Here is an 18,888-nt window from a genome sequence, read left to right on the forward strand (position 1 = left end):
ACCATCACCACCCCCCCGCAGACCCCCCCCACTGCTCTTCAATTGATAGCTGGGCACTGGGGAAGCATTTGCAGCACCGTGGAAATTAAATCCACACTAGAGGAGCAGGGGATTCATAGCCGACATGGCCAAGGGACCTCAGCTTGAGGCGGTCTGTCCTGCTCTTCCCCACTGAGCAAGTCCAAGCAACGAGTCGCTCTGAGCCTCTCATAGAGTAAGTATTACTGGAAATTAATAATAATGAAGTGGGATTTTAATGCCCCTCCACCGGTTCCCCTCTGACAGCAAGTGCGCATAAGATAGCGGGAAGAGAAGGCTTACCACGCTGCAAATGCATGTGCCCAAAGAGGCTTTGGAGCATCCCAGAGCATAACCCCATGGGGGCCAGGGACCAGCGAGCTCCCACCGTCCCTGAGCAGGGTCATGCCCAGGAAGACAGCAGCTCTCTGCTATTCATATGACAAATCCACTAGGGAGGGATCACAGCTGATCCTTCAATGAAGGGAGCACAGCATCAAGCAAACACGTGGCTTCTGCACACTACAAGCAGTGGGATAAGTGTGGGTGGATCAAGCAGCTGAACCTACTCGGGCAACCAAACCCAAGCTCAAACTCCAGCCAGCTGCTGCTGGAAAAGTCACTCCTCAGTCCGTAGAAGACTTAAAGGCCACCAGCTCCGGGGGCAGCACACCAAGGCCAGACCTGAGCACATCCCATAACCTCACCCTTCAGATATACATTCCCCAACCTCTCTCCCAGGAAGCACAGAAAATACCTGACCTGCCTTTGGGGCAAACACCCCCAGGCAGTGCACAGCGCTGCCTCCCCACACCTACACAGTCCAGGCTCCATCACCACCCAGTACTTCAGGTGCTGCTGTTCAGCACTGTCATTTACCAGAACCAGATACTATCACATTTCCTTCCTCCCACCCCCATGTGGGATGAAGAAACACCATCAAGACAACCTGAGGAAAGTTTTCAAATGTTAGTGCTTGGGTTTTGGCTTTGAACTCCACATACTGCTGCTCGAGCAAGTCACCTGCTTAGACAGAAGAGCTGATCCCATGTTATTGCCCTGCATTTCAAGAAGGAGCTGCTGTGCAGGTGCTGCACTTCTTAATGGCTCATTCCCTGCACACACAAGCGTGAAAACTTGGTGCTGGCTTTGCCTAAGGCTCTAAAAGCACATTACAACAGGGACCTCTTTCAGGAGGCCGAAGTACGTGACCTTTGTGCCATGCAGAGGAAGAGCTAGTGTCGACAGCTCCCCCCAGCACGGTGGGCTGCTGCCAGAGGAGCCCCGCAGCCAGTACCAACCCCAGGCGCTGGAGCATGAGGACACAGGGCAGGTGGCAGAGCACAGAAAGGCAGCTGCAGGCTGAGAGCCTTCAGGGGAACTCAAGAAGCGTGGTGTAAATACTGTATGCGCCCGGAGCCAGAAAGCTCAGCGAGGGCTGTGTGTGGCATTTCCTGAAGGTTACCTCTAATAAGTGCTGTCAGCCTGCCAGCCTTTGACTGTCTGCTGAGTCCTTCTGTGGGAAGCACAGCACTGCCTGGACCTCTACAGCATTGTCACAATCTGTAACAGCAAGAGCTCAAAAAATAAAACTCCTCCCACGCAGTACAGACGAGGCAGGTATAGGACACCAGGGTAAGCAAACCCACCGAAATCTGGCAGGGTGGAAGGGCTCCTATCTTCTTCCTAATGCCTGGTCACTTAGCTGCTTGCCGAGCATCGTGTATCTCCCCCAGCCCCTGCACTCCAGCAGGACACAAGCAGGTGGCCACAGCCTGTCCCACTCGCTGGGCCACCCTGCTGTGCACACAGCTGCTCGGGCCATTTGCCACACAGAGCTATCGAGACCAGGGCTCAGGGCCACAATGCCCCGGCCAGGGCCAGTCCCCTCCGGCAGCGGCAGCCAGGGTGCTTCACCACCTCCCTCACCTGTGCAGAGACACAGGCATGGTGTCCCACACTGCAGCAGAGCCATCGGTCCACGCAGCCAGGCTACAGCAGCCAACAGTCATCTGTATTCATTTACTATCTGCCACAGAGGAGATTATCCCGGCTCTCCTCACTCTTTTGGTTTTTTTGATTCACTGGGAATAGACCAGGCATCTTTACCTATTCCCAGGATTTTTCTCGTTCTTGGGGTCAAGTTTACCCACAACTTTTAGAGACTTTCCAGCCCAGTGCTCACAGCCCACTGGCGAAGGGGTCTGCTCTCTGCTGTTCTTTGAATGACCTGCTGAGCTCAGTGTTACACAGAAGCTTGCAACCAAGCCCTGATCAGCACCGGTCTCTCCAGCCCAGACACCAAGCTTTCCAGCAAAAGCTGCAAACACCCAGCCTCTCTTGCTAAGCCTCTGCAGTCCTCCACCCCCAGCCTTTTCTTCTTCTTTTCTTGGAGAACTGCTCCAAACACAGTGCTGGAAATAAATGCTTGCTAGCAGTACCCAGGCAGTACACATCAGATAACAGAAACACTGCAACTGTGAGCAGGGAAGAACTCAGGAGATCGTCATTCCAGCAGCGGGAGGGGGGAGCCATGTTCAAGGCCTCTTCGGTTATGTAAACTTCATTTCCATGTCTTTTATCACTGATAAGATAAGCCATTGCTCAAGTTCAAGTTCTGTATCAAGTAAACCATGATAATCCTCTTAGGAATTCCCCATGCCCCAGCTTGAACAGACCTGCAGAAAAGAGCTTAAGGGGTTGCCTTCAGCTTAAAAAAAAAAAGAAACACACACAAGCAAGCAGCCACATACTTATTTATAACATAGGCAAATTTGGGGCCTAGAGTAGAGCACTGAAGGCTTATACGGGTCTGCCTGAATAAAGGGATCTACTCCTGCCCTAGTTCATAAACGCTACAAGCCGCTACTTGGTCATGCATCGCACAGCTGAACGCCAGCCCAAAGACAACCGCCCTTCTGAGAAGGCTTTCTTGCAGGGATAAGGATCTGGAGGATCAGACCCCCAAAAGCAATTAAACTGATTCACAACCAGTCCCACACACTTTGTGCTGGATTACAGCAACAAGAATTTTCCAGGCAGCTGTGTTATTTTTTTTGTTTTACTGCGGCACAGGATAATTTTACATCTTTTAGTGCTGGTGGCAGAATTACAGTGATTTCAAGCAGTTACTACCCTGCTTCAGGTATAAGATTTAAAACTCACTAAGTCCACCTCCTGCTGTACTGTATTGTCAGGACATCCAGATGTGAACCATCACCGTCTATATCTGTTAAGACAGTGATCTGATCCAATCTAGCAACTGGATATATTTGCTAACCACTTAAATATGCACTCGCACACACTGCACCACAAAAGGCCATTTCATAAATTTCTGATTTCGAGACAGATGACAGCAATAAGCAGACACACAAACTCTTGCCCTCCTCTCTGCTGCTCGTCATCAGGACACAAATTACCTGGGCCAGCAATTTGATCACAACATCTTCCAGGGAACCAACTCAGCCTAAAGGCAATGAAGGCCAACGTTTGAAGCTTAACACTTTACTTCGCATGGCTGCATCTGGCCACCCCCATGCACTTCAGGGACCTGCAACCACATGCTGGAAGGGCACAGCCTCAAGCCCTTCTAAGCCTGCGGCTGCCAGAAGATCAAGGCACAAGGCGGTGGGTATCATCTGAAATTGGCGCTTAAAATGTAAATTTTCTTCAGGTCTATCTACTTCCTCAGCCAGCCCAACAGGCTCCGGCACCCACAACTGTTTCTTACTCATTTCCAGCTACCAAGACTTTCATCCCTCTGACAGCCTCTCTCCATTAGGGTCTTTTTCACACATCTCCAAGTATTTTATGACACTTGAACTAAAAGATGCAACATATCAAAACACATCTCTCTCCCCCCCACCAGCAACTTCAAGATCTTTTCACATTGACTGACAGCCCACAATATTGTGGGAAAGGTTGTTTTCAGATCAGCTGCTGGAAAAGCTCTTCCAAGGTAGCAGCTTAATTCAAATCACACACCAATTAGCTCAGGGGGATTTCTATGTTTTTCTTTCAGGAAACCTATTTGAAAACAAAACAAACAGAAAAAATGGTTTAAATCTCACTAAAAGATCTCAAACTGTGTCACAAGCATGCCACATTTTTCACTGTGGAAAACAGGAGCAAATCTAACTGGTTTCACCCCATCAGAAGGGGTTTTGTCCTTCAAACCCTCTTGCTGTGTCCCCCCACCTCCCAAGGAAGAGGTCCAGAGCAGCTACAGACCTGTTCAGCATCACGCAGCAAGCAAAACCACTGTGACAAACCACCTGGGTCTGTCCCGGGTCTTTCCCACAAGATGAGGTTTTCCACACTGCTCTCCTTCGGTTTTTGCCTCTCGCCTCAAGGCCACATGCAGATGACCATGCTTTTTCTGAAGCCAGTGCCAATGAGGCCACTGCATTCGTTATCCAGCAGGATAATGACAGAGTGCAATTCAGTCAACAGCAAATCCTCCCCAGGGAGATGCCCTCTGACCTTCCCTGAGCTGGGGGATGAACGTAGACAGCCAGATCTCAGACAGGCGGCAGAGCCCAGTGAATAATTCCTAATGAATCCTTTCATCTCTTCTTTTGTTTTGGGGAAGGGCGAGGGGCGGTGGAGGGAAATAGTTTGGAACTATCCACCAGCAGAAAATTATTTTCTAGAGCTACCCCAAATCACTGTCATCCGAACAACATTTTTCATGGCTTCTGCTCAGTACATGGCGAGCACGAAACACAGCGCTCTCCGCAGAGATGTGCCTCATGCAGATGGCCAGTCTGGGAGGGGAAGGCAGACCAGCCAAAGCCACAGCAAGAGCAGGGATGCTCCTGGAAACCCAGCTACAAATCGCCCTTAGGCAAGCAGTTGAGAGTGAATACAAGATATCCATTCAAACCACATTTTTGCCAAAAGAAAAAAAAAAAAAATCAGTTCCACTGACGCGTCAGCAAACACATGAAGGACAAGAAAGTTCATGAAGTAAGACCCACAGGAAGCCAAGACCTTACGTCTCTCCACATGCCGGTCAGCCCTCACTATCAATTTTTCTCCCATTTTCCAAGCCACAACATGGAAGGATCACAAGCATTTGAAATAAGCACATTTAATTTTTGTCCCCAACAGAAAGAAGCAATTCTCATTTCTCCTGTGTGAATTCAACTGCTGAGTTCCGTTCTGCAGCATCTCCCAAATGCTCAGTGTCACCTGGAGGTATTCTGGTAAGTAAGGGTGGAAAACCAACTCACAACCGTGAGATCTCAGACCTGCTTCACAAACTTCTAGTCACCCACGCAGCACCAGGCCCGCGAACACTGGTCTCCATCAGTGTGACAGCACCAGTTTTAGCCATGCAGGTTTTATCCTCATCTCTCAAGCTGGCCTGAAGTCACCCACATCTGAAGCGGACATGTCCATCCAGCTGCACCAGAATTTACAGGTATTTACCCTCAGCAAGCCCCACCTCACCAGCATCTGTCTTTTATATTGGGAACAGAAATTTCACAGAAGGACCACAGTTGTGGGATGCTCCCTACCCTATTCCCAGGCAACTGAACTAATGTGAACCGACACTGTTGAACAGATCTTGGCTCGTATATGTATACAGATGCCAAATCCCAGGGATATCAATGACAATCTCTTCCCCAGTAAAACCTGATTACAGCACTGGACTCTCTAAAGCCCCCCTGCCATCTCTCCTGGCACCCAGGATGTCACAGGGAGCGGCCAACGAACCCCTCCAGGTGCCCAGCACAGTGGGGGTTGCAATGCCAATCATTAAGCAGATCTTCAAAGGAAGAAAAACAAGAGTCCTAGTCAATGACTGACCAGCGTAATGGCTCAGGCTACTCTCCTATGCTCCCGTCACAGCATATTTGTTTGCTGGGCTGCCCAAGAGGTTTCAAAGGGTCAAACACGAGGTCATCAACCGTGCGGTGATTTCAGCTTTGCTGAAAAATTTAAAAAGCTGGAACTGCAAGCAAGGAAGGTCCCAGTACTGACAATTAAGGCTAAAAAGACATGAAAACGCAAATCCTTTAAGTTGAAACACACCGGAAGCAGCATCAAAAAGTAAAAAAAAAAAAAAAAAAAAAAGGCATCTTGTGATTTCTGAAGATCAGACCTTAGCAATATTTAGTGATCCACCTAAAATTCTGACCAGCCTCAAGGACCAAGAGCAGCTGTGGAAAGCAAAACCTTGCTTTCAGGCTATTTTGAGAAGCACTCACAAGGTTTATCCCAGAAACTGCTTTCTGCCTACTCAGATTTCTCAACTGAAGCGATCACATGGTGTTTGGATGGACTGCTGGGGACACTTGAGAATAGCAGCACTGCCTGCCGCTATCTGCCTGGCACAGAATGCTTCTTAATTGAGGCTGAACTCTTAAGTCCCTGCTGCAGTCTGCAGCTCCAATCACTGAAATAGTAATTAAACCCAGGAGAAACAGCACAAAGTAGCAATGCCTTTAACTAGTACATTAAGATGAGGAAATCGAAAGACACACACAGACACCTCCAGGATGGGCTGCTTCGTTTTAAGCCTGACCAGATTTTAAACAGCAAAAGTCAGGGTGGCAGAGAGCTGCAGCGCAGTACAGAAACAGGAGAGATGCAGGAAAGTTTTCACTTTCACCTCACCTAGTCCAAGGAGGAAATCAGAGCAAGTTTCTCCCCCCCCCCCCCCCCCCCCCCCCCAATCTGAGTTTGGGATCTTCCTCCCGTGGGAATCGGAGATTATAAAACAAGAAGGGAATGCAGAGCAAGAGAAGTGCCCAAGACATCAGCCCAGTTCAGAGCCCTCCTCGCCAGCTCGCACTGACCCAGGAAAGAAACCTGCTCCAGAAGCCACCCTGAGAAAGTCAGCGCTGGCTGCAGAGGCTGCTGGTGGATCAGGCAACACAAGTTCTGCTCTGAAATCCGAGGGGAGAGACTCAGCCTGAAAACGATTCTCCATTAGGTTAATTAGTCAAGTTTGATGTATCTAAGTCGGTTACCATGGTCACAGGAACTGAAGAGTAATGCTTTACACAGATTTCCCTGCATGGGACTGAGGATAGGGGAACAGCATCCAGCTCCTGCAGGCCCCCCTGGACAGGCAGGGAAGAGGACCCACTACCCCGGGATACCCTCGGCTCTGCACAAACACCCCCCACCTCAAGCTGGGCTGCTTACAAACGCTTACTGAAGAGCTCCTTGTCTATAGATCATAAGGCTGCTAAAAATAGCACCAAAGAGCAACCAGGTTAATGACACATCAAGAAGATGCATTTGCACGTGCAAATAAACAGAATGCCTGTGAGATCTGCCCTCCACCTGGCTTTTGGTTGGTTGGTTTTGAGTGGGAGAAGAAACAAAAAGATGCTGTTTTCTCTTAAAAATTCAAATCCCATCTGCCAGAATAGCGACAGAAAGCTGTCCATCTCTCCAAACACCATGCCAAATGCAGCCAAACCTCATTTATCTATTCCAGTGCCTGGGAAGAGACCACTGCGCATTACACCATCTCCCCAAACTAGCAAATACTTTAAGCGTCACTAGCTAGGTTATGATCAACATCATGTTGGTCAGTTAAACTCTGTGCTGCAACACACATTCATCCATGCACACGAGTAAAAACCACTGCCACTTCTAGAACAGCAGCAGATTTAGAAGAGAAGTGGGAGAGAAACAGCAATCTGCAACTCAGCAAAGCTCCAGTAGAAGAGTGGTTCAAAACTCTCTTGGGAAAAGGACCCTCCCTCTGCCTCTCTCTGTTCATCAAGTGCCTGACCCAGCCACAACTGGTGCCTGCTGAAGCTGCACAGAGGATGGTATGTGACCAGCTCTCCCCTGGATATGCAGGGCCAACAGCACAAAACCACAGACTCACCGAGTCTCCCAGGGAGCACAAACAAGATTCATGGAACAAAGGTAATGCAGCCAGCAGGTAGCACAAAGCAGCGACAGGCACAGGGAAGGCAATATGGAAAGCCCAAACCCTGCCATGGAGGAGCACTCCCAGCCATGTTTCTCAACCAGGCAGTGGATTTCCAGCCCACGGAAGAGGAACAAATGCCACAGACCTTCCCAGCTGCCCAGATCACAGCAGAAAGGGACACAACTTCTGCCAACACTGCCTGAGAGTGACTCCAAGCTGAAATCACTGCTGCTGCGAGAACACAAACAGAACCCTGCGTGAGGGTCTGCATCACCTGTTGCAAAATTGGTTTGTCCTCTGCTAGGGGGAGACATGAGCAACATCTGCAAACAGGGCTGCACAGAAGTTTGAGAGAAAAATCTCCCAGTTCGAGAAGAATTTCAGGACTGTGAAGTATACTCCAGCAAAAGAGAGGTTTGAAATGTAAACAAGCTGTATAAATTACAGCCACTATCCCCTGATTTCAGGCTGGCTGCCCCTTGGCTCCCCATCCCTCCTCGCAGCACCCATACTACCCCAAAGTGGTGCCAACTCAACCACCAGCACGACCGCTTGGTGAAGATATTTATTCAATTACTCAGGTCAAAAAGAACAGGAAGGAGAAGCACATGGTGAGGGGCTGCAAGGTAACAAACTCCTTTAGCCAGCACTACAAGCAAAGCCCCCACAGCTCCGAAACACAGCCTAAAAGAACTCAGCTAGACACTGTGAAAAAGGCAGAAGAAATCACCCTTGTTTGACAGCCCCAAACCCATTAAGAGATACGACTCAGCTCCACCTTTCTTAGCAGGTTAATGTTAAGCTGCTACTTCCCCACTCCCCCGACCCCCCTCCTTTTTCTGCAGATGCCTTAATTGGTTGCTTAATACAGATTTCACCGTTACGCTTATCGCAACACTGGGAGCTGGCCGTGTGACGGGAGCACAGAACACAGAGAAGACCCATTTGTCTCTGTAACTAATTGTTCTGCCTCCTCAACATACACACCAAATTGACTTGGCAAGACTGCAAGGCAAAGCTGCTGTATTTATTTAGACATTTATTGTGCTGGTTGAGAGGCTTCGTAAAGCAAACTGCAAATGGCCAAGACAGCACAGGCACCTTTATCAGGTTTATGCAAAACTGGAATGAGAAAAGAAAGGATCAGGCCCTCGGGTTAGCAGCATTCCTGGCCATGTCCTTTATAGTAGGTATTATAGCCTCACTTACCTAAGAATTATTTGGCAAAATACTCAAGAAGTTCATAAAGGCAAGTGTGAACACTCACTTATTTCTGGCTACAGCCTTCTTTACCCTAAGGATCAGCCTCCGTAAAACAAAAATATGTATGTGTAGACTGCCTGATCAAAACGCAGGGGAGTGCCTGCGTTAGCCAAACATGTCTAATGCCTCAAGCAGCAACCGGGTAACTCACGGCTGGAGTCGTGCACAGACACGCTCTTCCTGGAACAGCCCAACGCCTGCAGCCAGGGGTCTGACTCTGCACCCATCTTCCAACTCAGCCAAAGGTTCAAGGTGTTTCCGCATAAAACAAGGAACTAGAGCAAGACAAACACAATGATACATTGTGTGGGGAATGAAACCTCCCGCCGAGAAGAAATCTATGGCCATTTAAAAAGCACAACTGAACAAAACGCAAAAAAAAAACCCCATAAGCCACAGATGGAGCTTAAAGTTCTTGTCTCACTGAAGCAGATAGCAAAACTCACACTGTCTTTGGCAGGGGAAGCAGGAGCAACCAGAGTGCTTGCACGCATGCAGCACAACTCCTCCACCTCCGGGCAAACCAAACTCCCCATTTCTCTGCTTTCACCTGCTGCTGGCAGAGTTTAAGGACATTCACAGAAGTGCTCTAGATTTCATGAGCACCAGCCTCAGCCAGGAAGATGCAAACCTTAGCTTTCCACAGTGAGAGTTAGAAGAAAAACACAACCCTTCAGGTACATGCTGACTTCTCTTTACTTTTGTTTCATAACGTTGGAGAAAACCCAAAATCCTGCAGTGTTTCTCAAGTCCATCACCACACAGCCCTCAGGAACGCTGCCGACAGCTGGCTGGGTTATGGACCAAAACCGCCTCAGCTCTTTATGTGCATCTCTAATCAAGGCATCTTAAGACACACAGACATCAAAAAGCATAACAAAATTTTTTAGCAGCCACCCTGTCAAGGGAGCAAAGCAAAGCCAAGACCAAAACCTACAAGTGAAGAAAAAAAAATAGTAAGGAAGAAGAAAAAAGGGATGGCTGACACCTCCTATACACGCTGTCAGCAGGATCATTTGCTCCAAAAATAAAGATGCTCAACACATCTAACTGATGACATGACAACTGCTTCACGGTCCCAACACGGGAGTTGCATAAAAACCTCTGAGCATCCATTGCCTTGCAGCTCAGTAAAAAACAAGCACTTGCACTCACTCAGAGCAAGCAACAGACACCACGTGCCACTCCCCAGTAGGATTTCAGCTCTTCACATCCCCTCAAGCATCCACTTGGGCTGCAGAGCAGCCTTTCACCCCTCTGCCCCTTGCCAGTCACGCTCAGCAGCTCCAGCCACAAGCCCGCAGCCCAGCTAGCTGCCCAGGTGCCTGTGCCACATCATGCAAAACATCTCAACAGCAGCTCAGGATCCCAAACAACTCTGCAGAGCAAGCGCAGCAGGCAGCGCTCCTGGCCCCAGGCCCCTGCACACAGCCAGCGGCAACCAACCTCCTGCTCAGCCTGGATACGCTCAGGCTGCCTCATCAGCACCTCCCAAATAAACGACATTTATTTAAGACTAGAAAGCCTTAGATGAGAATATTGAAGTCTTTTTCCACTGCCAGTTCAGAGAGTTTTCCCAAAGCACCTGACACACAGATTCCTGTAACGCAGACTTTGTTGCATTTTATTTCTTTGACAGTTTTTAATCACCTCTGGTCTAGCATTTGGAAATTATTTCACACACATACACACACCAGGAACAAGGCTGCAGGGAAACATGAATTTCACTGGCCTGCCTGGTTTTGTCTGTGGACACCACCTCACATATTACCAAATCAAAACAAGCCGGTCAACTTCAGTGTGAGGGGGGAAATGAAAGGGCAGACCGGTGACCTAGAAATGAAGCCGAGACTTTGGCATGAGCTTGAAACTCTGCAGCAAAGGCCAAAAAAAAATAAATAAACCAAAAGAAAAAGAAAAGGCAAAGCTGTAACTGCTTTAAAGGAGCTTGAACAGTTTATTAATGGAATTATATGTGGTACCCGCAGAAAAATAAGGGCTCGATTAAGATAGTCTTTCCAACAGGGAAGAGTCATCCCCTTCGCCAAACAGAAGAAACTCTTGTGCCAGAGAAGAGGGGACACAGTTATTTAAGGTCTCAATGCAGGAAAAACACCCCCAGGCAAAAGACAAGAAACTTCCCAAGTGCTCAGCTCTGATACCAAACACCACTGCTCTGTTACACACCCAAGATTTGCATACCACATGATACCATGAATTGCATGACAGTAACGGCAGAGGCTTGAAGAGTCAGTAGAGGAAGCTTTAGGGCTCCAAGCAGTGGATCAGGAATGCTGCAGTCACACATCTCAACGCTGATCCAATGCAAACTCACCCTGCCAGGTGTAAGTGGTTCAAGGAGGGTGTTAACAAGTTACCTTTGTTCCAGCAAGTTTCAGGCTTAATGGGGTAACATCCACATCACCCGCACAAAACGGACACAGGATCTGCATCACCCTCTAGCACAGCCCACAGGAGAGGCCATCTCATGCCAATGTCCAGCCTGGACCCTGTGCGCGCCTCCAGGTTAATCCCGTGTAAATCACTGGGGACTCACAGCCTTCGCAAAACCAGCTCCTTGCAACATCAGGCCAAAGAGATCACACGGCCTCAGCAGTAAACACTTCTGCAGAGCTGCAAAGTGCTCCTGCTACATGAGCCAGGTGCTGCCACCGATAAACCATGTGCTAAACCGGTGTTTCTGCTGCACTGGGAGGTATGTGCCTGAGAAGTTTGTAGAGGCCAAAGACTGAGCTATTTACAATGTGATCAAGCAGCATGCAGCTGAGACCTGGTCCTACGAAAATGTAGCTGGTGGAGTAATTTTATAAGCTTTTAAAATATTGTCAGAAGAAAGCCAACTTTCCATTGTTTGCCCCAGCTTGTTAAAAGCCAACACATCCCACAGCGTAAAGAGACCCTCCACCCTCTCCAGCCAGCACTGTACAGTGGGAGGTACAGGCAGATTTTCAGAAAGCTTGCCTTTGCCTGCTCACCCCACTCACCGATTCAACACCCCACTGAAACCCAAGCCTAGGGTTCAGTCCTTCACCACAGTGTGCCGCAATAATCGGCCCCCAGCTCTTTGCACAACCACCTAAGCCTCCAGACCTTGCAATTACACACTCCCTGAGGAGGACGCAACCTGCCCACCTGGGAGACAGCAAGTCCTCAGGGACTGATCACAGACGATGGCTGATCCACACCAGGAACCTTCCCAAAACCTGTCATCCTCCACCCACGGGCTGACACATTTCTTTCCTTCTGCCTTCAACGCAGAGACGCAGAAGAGCACCAAGCAAACCGCTCTCTTGCCCTAACACGCACAGGACAAACCTTAACTGTGTTGCTTAGGAAGCTGGTGAGAAGCATTCAGGTACCAGCACAGGGCCACCACCATCTGCACAAAACAGTGTTTAGAAGATGTAAGGGTCCCAAAAACTGCATGACAGAAGACCACGCCACTGGAGATTTTTTTTTTTTTTTTTTTTTCAGTTTACAGCCAGCTCCCTGCACAGGCAGGGGGGAAGCACACCCAGATGGTAAGGGTAAGCTTCCCACATATTTGGGCCGAAGCTGCATTTCTGCGCACCACCACTCAGTCCAGCGTTACGCCAGGGAAACAATGCTAAATAAAGATTACGCCAAGTGGTATTATGTAAATAATTCTCTTCCACAATGAAAGGATAAACCTAGACTGCTTGGTTAGTTACTAACCCGGGAGCCAGCACCACAGAGAGGAAATCCTGCCGGCTCTCCCTCCCTCAACACACGCACCAGTGGGAGAGCCGCAGCCAGGGCTGCAGCTACCAGAGACAATACCCACACCGCCCCTGCCTCCCCGGGTGCTGGCACTCTCCCCCAGACCACTTCCCACAGGAGGAAACCATTTTGGGCCCCACCACATTGTCTCCTCCCAGGGCAGCCCTGCTCCTCCTGGCCTCACCGCGGCTACCAAAGCTGGACATGGCCCCTTCCTCCTCCTCCCCACCACTGGTCCAGGACACTGAGGGCTCCCTGCCCTTTGATGGGAACACGCTCCTCACCACATCCCTCCTCTTGTAGACCTTCCCTTCCCCTTCTAGGCTGAACCCATTGGAGTCTGCCTTTGCCTGCACATCTCTTCCTGCCCAGAATAACTTACTCACCCTTTCTGCCTCCACCTCCCCCTGCAACCTTCCTCCCACCTTGGCCTCACGTCTGCATGCTTTGTGTTTGTCATACGATTTTAAATCTGTCAGCAATTCATCCATCTGCCGCCTCCTGGGTTTTTAACGCCGCAAACTGTTCTGGGATACAGCCTGGCATAAAGCACTCTGTGGAAAACGAAGCCGTACGTCATTCCGAAACCGAACCAGCTTCCAGATCATTTCTTTCCAAGGTGCTGGGCTGTTCCAAAGACTGGCTTCTTCCCTACAGCTAGCAGAAAAGCCATGATGCTATCCGGTCTAAAATAAACATTATGGGAGCGGCGATAAGGGGAAATATTTCAGCTGACTAAGAGTAATGTGGGTTCAAATCCAAGCGTAAGCTGATATTGCTTGTAATTTGTTCCCGAGCCAAAAACACAGACTGGGAGTGAAAAAATGGAAGGCATTAAACAACAAGCAGTGTACTCAGCGACTCTGGAAAACTTCAGCATTTCCATTTATGTTATTATTTTTTTAAATAACCTTCAGTTTCACGGATCATAAAGTTAATTTGGAGTTAACTTCCCTTCGCTGTAACTAGACAAAGCTTCTATCCTTTACATTCGTTAATGTTTGTTCAGCGCTCCGCAGCTATAAAGCGCTTGAGAGCACTAACCATTATCAGCATCCTCCGTGCCACCCAGCAGGCACGTAACTGTGCCGATTGCTTTGCTCTCCCTGTCATCCCCCCAACTCCGTGCTTGAGCTCTCCACTAGCCCTAGCACTGTGGTAGCAATCGCAGCCGTGGCCACCCAGCTCTGCCTTTACTGCTTTCCCTCCAGCACTGGTCACCACTCCAAGCCAAATTCGGACCAGTGGCCAAGTACACGCTGTTAGCGGCAGGGTCCGCAGCAAACGGCTTCTCTTCCTGTCTGCACAGCCACAACCATGTCCCATCTCTCTAAGCTTCCCACCGTGACAATGGCAGGGGTAGAAGCTCTCCTGCTCACCAAAAACACCCAGTCCTCGTCTTTAATAAGCCCAGACCCCAGGGAGCCTCCAGCTGCCAGTGGCAGGTTGTCAAGAAGAGAGAACTGGTGGCCTCGAGAAGGGAAGTAGCAAGTGGGGTGGGCAGCAGGACTAGGGGAGCAACCCAGATTTCTCAATTCCCAGTACAGTCCCGCTGCTGCCTCGCATGCGGGTCAGGGCTCACTTCCCAAAACTGCCAAATCACTCATTTCCTTCTGCTCTTCTGCCCTCCTCCCCTTCCTACCAGATCCCTCCCTCACCCTGACCAGGCTTTTGCATGCATTTCCATGCCCTTTGTTCTGGAGCTCCAGCTCCCCTCTTCAATCCTTTTTTAGGAAGCATCCCTGCTCTAGCCATGCTCATTAAATGATACACCTTTTCATTTCCTACTGAGGTGCAAAGATATATCCCTTTGACATTACAAGAAAAATCAGAGACCCCGACACCTGTGTGCCAGCACAAGCCCAGCCATCAGCAGCAATTCTCCACCACCTTCCTATATTAATATGCAGCAAGGGCACTTCAAAGCCATGCAAGAGCCTGTGCCACAGCATCCTAGACAAGAATCCACGACCTCACGATGCCCAAATCCTTAAGCAGCTGCAAAAGCCTCAGTCGCTAATCACAGAGGCAACTTGGGTGCTGCTGTACCTCATTTCTAGTTCTCTTAGAGCTGCCCCTGCTCTCCATTGAAATCTCTTAGTGAAGACTGAAGCGAGCCACAGTTCACACAAATGCAGCTGCCCAAAGATAACAGTCGTTTTAAAAACACGTTGCCCTGGATTTCCATCCTGGAATACCCCTGCATCTAGTCCGCACTCTGCATTTGGGGGATGACTGCTTGCAGGCACAAGCCCAGGCGGGAACCAGTACTTTGCCACTGGGAGTAAACAAGCCCTCACACTGAAATGGGCAAAGCACTCCTGAGGAAAGAGACTCCACTAGCTCTCCAGCAGTCTTGCTCTAACACACTGAACTTCACATAACCTTCCTGGCCTCAATTTTCAGACACATGTAGTGACCTGGTCAGAATGAGACATCAGGATAGGGATGGGTAGTAGTGCACCTCAAGCACAGGCCCTCTCAAACCCATAACGCCCCCCACTTTACAACTCCTTAAGTCAGCTGCCAGAAACCCACTTCTGAAAATTTACCAATTTAATCCTTCCTTTCCTACCTACTCATCTAGAAACTGGGCAAATTGTAACTTTCCTCCTCCCCAAAGAGCTGTGAAAGCTGACACTATCTCAAACATGTAAATTATGCTTGACTTCAAGCAGGTTTCTCCCCAGGATGACCTGGCCACAAACAGGACTGCGTTCCAGCAGAGGCCATTAACAACCAGAACCAGCTGCGGGAAGAACACCAGGAGCCATCAAGGTGACAAATAATTTACAGCCATTTCACAAAAGATGAAGCCATCTCCTATGACCCAATTCCAGCTAGCACAGTCCAGAGCTGCCGTGAGGATGAGACTGGTAGCTCTCTTAACATCTGCATTGCACACCTTCATCTCCAATCAAAACAAAACTGCCTTTACCAGACTGGATCTCCTAATTACAAGACATGAGCACAGCCTGAACCAAATCCTCTTTGGATTTAGCTCAGGATGGCTCCAGGGACTGGTACAACCTCCACGCAAGGCAACTTGGTTCAAATCCAACCACCGCCATTAGCAAGGGAAAGGTACTGCCAAGCAGCAGCTGCTCGGTGGCTTGCATGAAACAAGTTTACGGTTTCAGTCCGGATCCTGTCGTGAAAAAATGTCAGTCACCTCCCTGGCACTCAAAGGTGTGAAGCCAGAAGCATCCACCCACTTTTCCAGCGCTGGAGATGCCAGCGTGGGAGGTGTTCCCACACGGGCCCAGAACCAGCTGCGCAGAGCCGGCCCTGACCTCCACAGGGTTTTCAGAACCAGGTATGTTTTGCAACTTGGCAGAAACACACAGCTAAATAACAGAAACCACCACCCACATGAAGCCAGAAGAACAAAGTACCAGTGTTTTCCTGCCCCAGACATGTGCATGCCCCATCTCCTCTCTCGCACCAAAAATAGCTTCTACTTTTTCCTTTTGGCAACAACAAACTGAGGTTTGAGTGCATTTGCTTTCAATAAACTAAATGCGTTTTGCAAGAGTCTCTCTCATACCAAAACTTACTCAACTGAAGTTATAAAATATTGTCACACACAGAACTTCCCTCCCATGGCTTCTCAAGACTCAGCCCCAAAACACTTTGCCAGCCTTGCTTACCGTGTTCCCCACCCAAGGAACGGCTTCTGCGCAGAGCTGGCAAACGCAGGCACACGGGAAGCTGAGCTAGGTCCCAAAATCACCAAGGAGTCAGCATTGAAATCCAAAGAACTGAGCACAACTCCATGAAAACCATCCAGGAAAGCATGTCTTCACTAAAGCCCTCCAAGAGCTCTGTCACCACCTTCAGAAGAGATGGAAATACTCACCCAGTTGTCCCAATTCACATCCCTTTATGAATTAGCAGTAGTACCAAATGTTTATCTGTAAGGCATGCAGCAAACTAAAACTTAACCTTGCTGATAAAAGCCCTCCGCTAAATGGAAACACTCTCACCCAATGCAGCCAAGGAACAGCAGCAGAACACCATCACATCCACCAAAGCCGGATTAAAAATACCCGATTCAGCAAACCCCCGACGTTTTCAGGCGTTCAGAGCTCATGCCTCACGCGAGTACCGAGGGAGAGGTCGCAGAAAGAGTTCAAACCACGAACACTGGTAAACCGAAAGGGTGGCACTGGAGATCCCCGCTGCACAGATCACCATCCTGCTCTTCAGGCAAATTCTTGAGCTGACCCAAACCACACGGTTGAGGGAGCAGCCCCAGCCGCCAGCGCAGGCATGCGGGGCCGCACAGGCAGGGCCAGCCGTGGGGCTGGAGGCAGCGGAAGGACGGGGGGGGGGGTCGGGGGGGTCAACGCAGCCCCCCGGCCCAGGCGGCGCGAGCCCCGGTCCTAGAGGTTTTGCTGCTTCAGTGGCTTTGGCAGCAGCCCACATGGCAGGCAGCTGCCTGCACCCACTGCAGCCTGCTCTTTGTGCATTGTCAGGGCAGGGGAGCAGGAGAAAGGGCCGAGGGATAAGAGGGCACCAGGGATTCTAAGAATCGACAGAGGGAGAAAAAAAGCCAGTCACTCCAGAGACTGCAGCTGGGCTCCAGCAAGACATACACTTGTTGCCTGCAGACACCAGCCTCGTGTACCCACCACCAGCATTTACCCACCAGCCGCACGGTCCGGGGAGGACCTGGCCGCCCCCCGGGGCCACCCCCGCCGGGTAGGTGGCCGGTTCCCGGGGCTGCGAACCCCCCCGCACCCCCCCACTGCGGGCCGCAGGCGGCGTACGGGACAGGGCCGGGGCAGGATGGGGTTGGGGGGGGCGGGGGGGGAGGCCCGTAAGGTGCCCCTGCCGGGCAGGTGCCCGGTTCCCCGGGCCGGTTCCCGGGGCCGCGTCCCCCCCCCACTGCGGGCCACCGGGGCGTGCGGGGCAGGGCCGGGGCCGAGGCGGGGAGGGGCCGTGGGGTGCCCCCGGTCCGCAAGCGGGGTGTCCCCGCTAGTTGGCGGAGTGCGGGCACCCCCGGGCCCGAAGCTCCCCGCGCAGAGCTGTCCCCTGAGGGAAGAAGGAGGAAAAACAAGGGGAAAAAGAGGAAAAAAAAGTTTCTCCGGCGGCCGCCAGCTCCCGCGGCACATTTTCGGTTTTACGTAACGGCGGCGGCCCGCAGCCCTACCTGGCGGGGAGCGGCCCGGCCTCACTCGAGGGTCCCCCGGCCCCCGGCCCGCCCCGGGCAGCGCCACGCCCGGGCCCCCCCCGCCTTACCTAATCCCGCCGGCAGCTGCCGCCCCCCATGGCCGCCGCTCCCTCTGGGCCTCGCCTCGCCTCCCGCCTCAGCGGCCGGCGGGGCAGCGCTTGGCGCGGGGCCCCGGCCCCGCCATCTGCGCCGTGTTTATAAATCCAGAGCCATGGGGCTGCTCCCCCGCCAGGCTCCCCGTCCGTCAGTCCGTCCGCCCGTCGGCCGCTCTGCCGGTGGGTCGGTCGGTCGGTCGGTCGGTCCGTCCGTCCGTCCGTCCGTCCGTCCGTCCGCCCGCCCGCCCGCGGGGCCGGGCCGGGCCGCCCTCCGCCGCAGCGCTGGCCCAGCAGCGCCCTGCCCTGCCTCGGCGCGGCGCGGCGGGAGGCGGCGGGAGGCGGCGGCGGTCCCTCAGGCCGCCCCACAGCCGCCCCGGCGGCCGGGCGGGGCGGGGCGGGGCCGCGCCTCCCGCGCGCCTTAAAGGGGCCGCGTCCGCCCGCCGGGTGCCCGCTGGGCGGGGGCCCCCTGCAGGGGTGCTGGGCACGCGGGCCACCGGCTCGACCGATTGCCACCTGCACCGGTGCCATCGGTGCCACCGGCCGTGCTGGCGTCGCGGGCCGCCTTAATGCCGCTCAGCGTCATTAATAATTTTGGGGGTGACAAGACCCTCCCGGTGCCTTGTCAGACACCGGTGCTTAAGGGGCGTGGGCGGTCCATGGCCCCTCGGGCT

General features: G+C 51.5%; 1 protein-coding gene across 9 annotated transcripts in view; it reads right to left on the minus strand.

The window, feature by feature from the left end:
* The window catches only part of NCOR2 (nuclear receptor corepressor 2), a 253,526-nt gene extending 235,101 nt beyond the window's left edge, over nucleotides 1–18,425 (minus strand). For all 9 annotated transcript variants that reach the window (XM_040611191.1, XM_040611149.1, XM_040611181.1 and 6 more), the window contains exon 1: nucleotides 18,191–18,425. The gene's annotated coding sequence lies outside the window, so the exon portion shown is untranslated. The remainder of the gene's footprint in view (nucleotides 1–18,190) is intronic.
* Nucleotides 18,426–18,888: the final 463 nt, after the last annotated feature.

Source organism: Falco naumanni, chromosome 1 (assembly GCF_017639655.2).
Source record: "Falco naumanni isolate bFalNau1 chromosome 1, bFalNau1.pat, whole genome shotgun sequence".
NCBI classification, from domain to species: Eukaryota; Metazoa; Chordata; class Aves; order Falconiformes; family Falconidae; genus Falco; species Falco naumanni.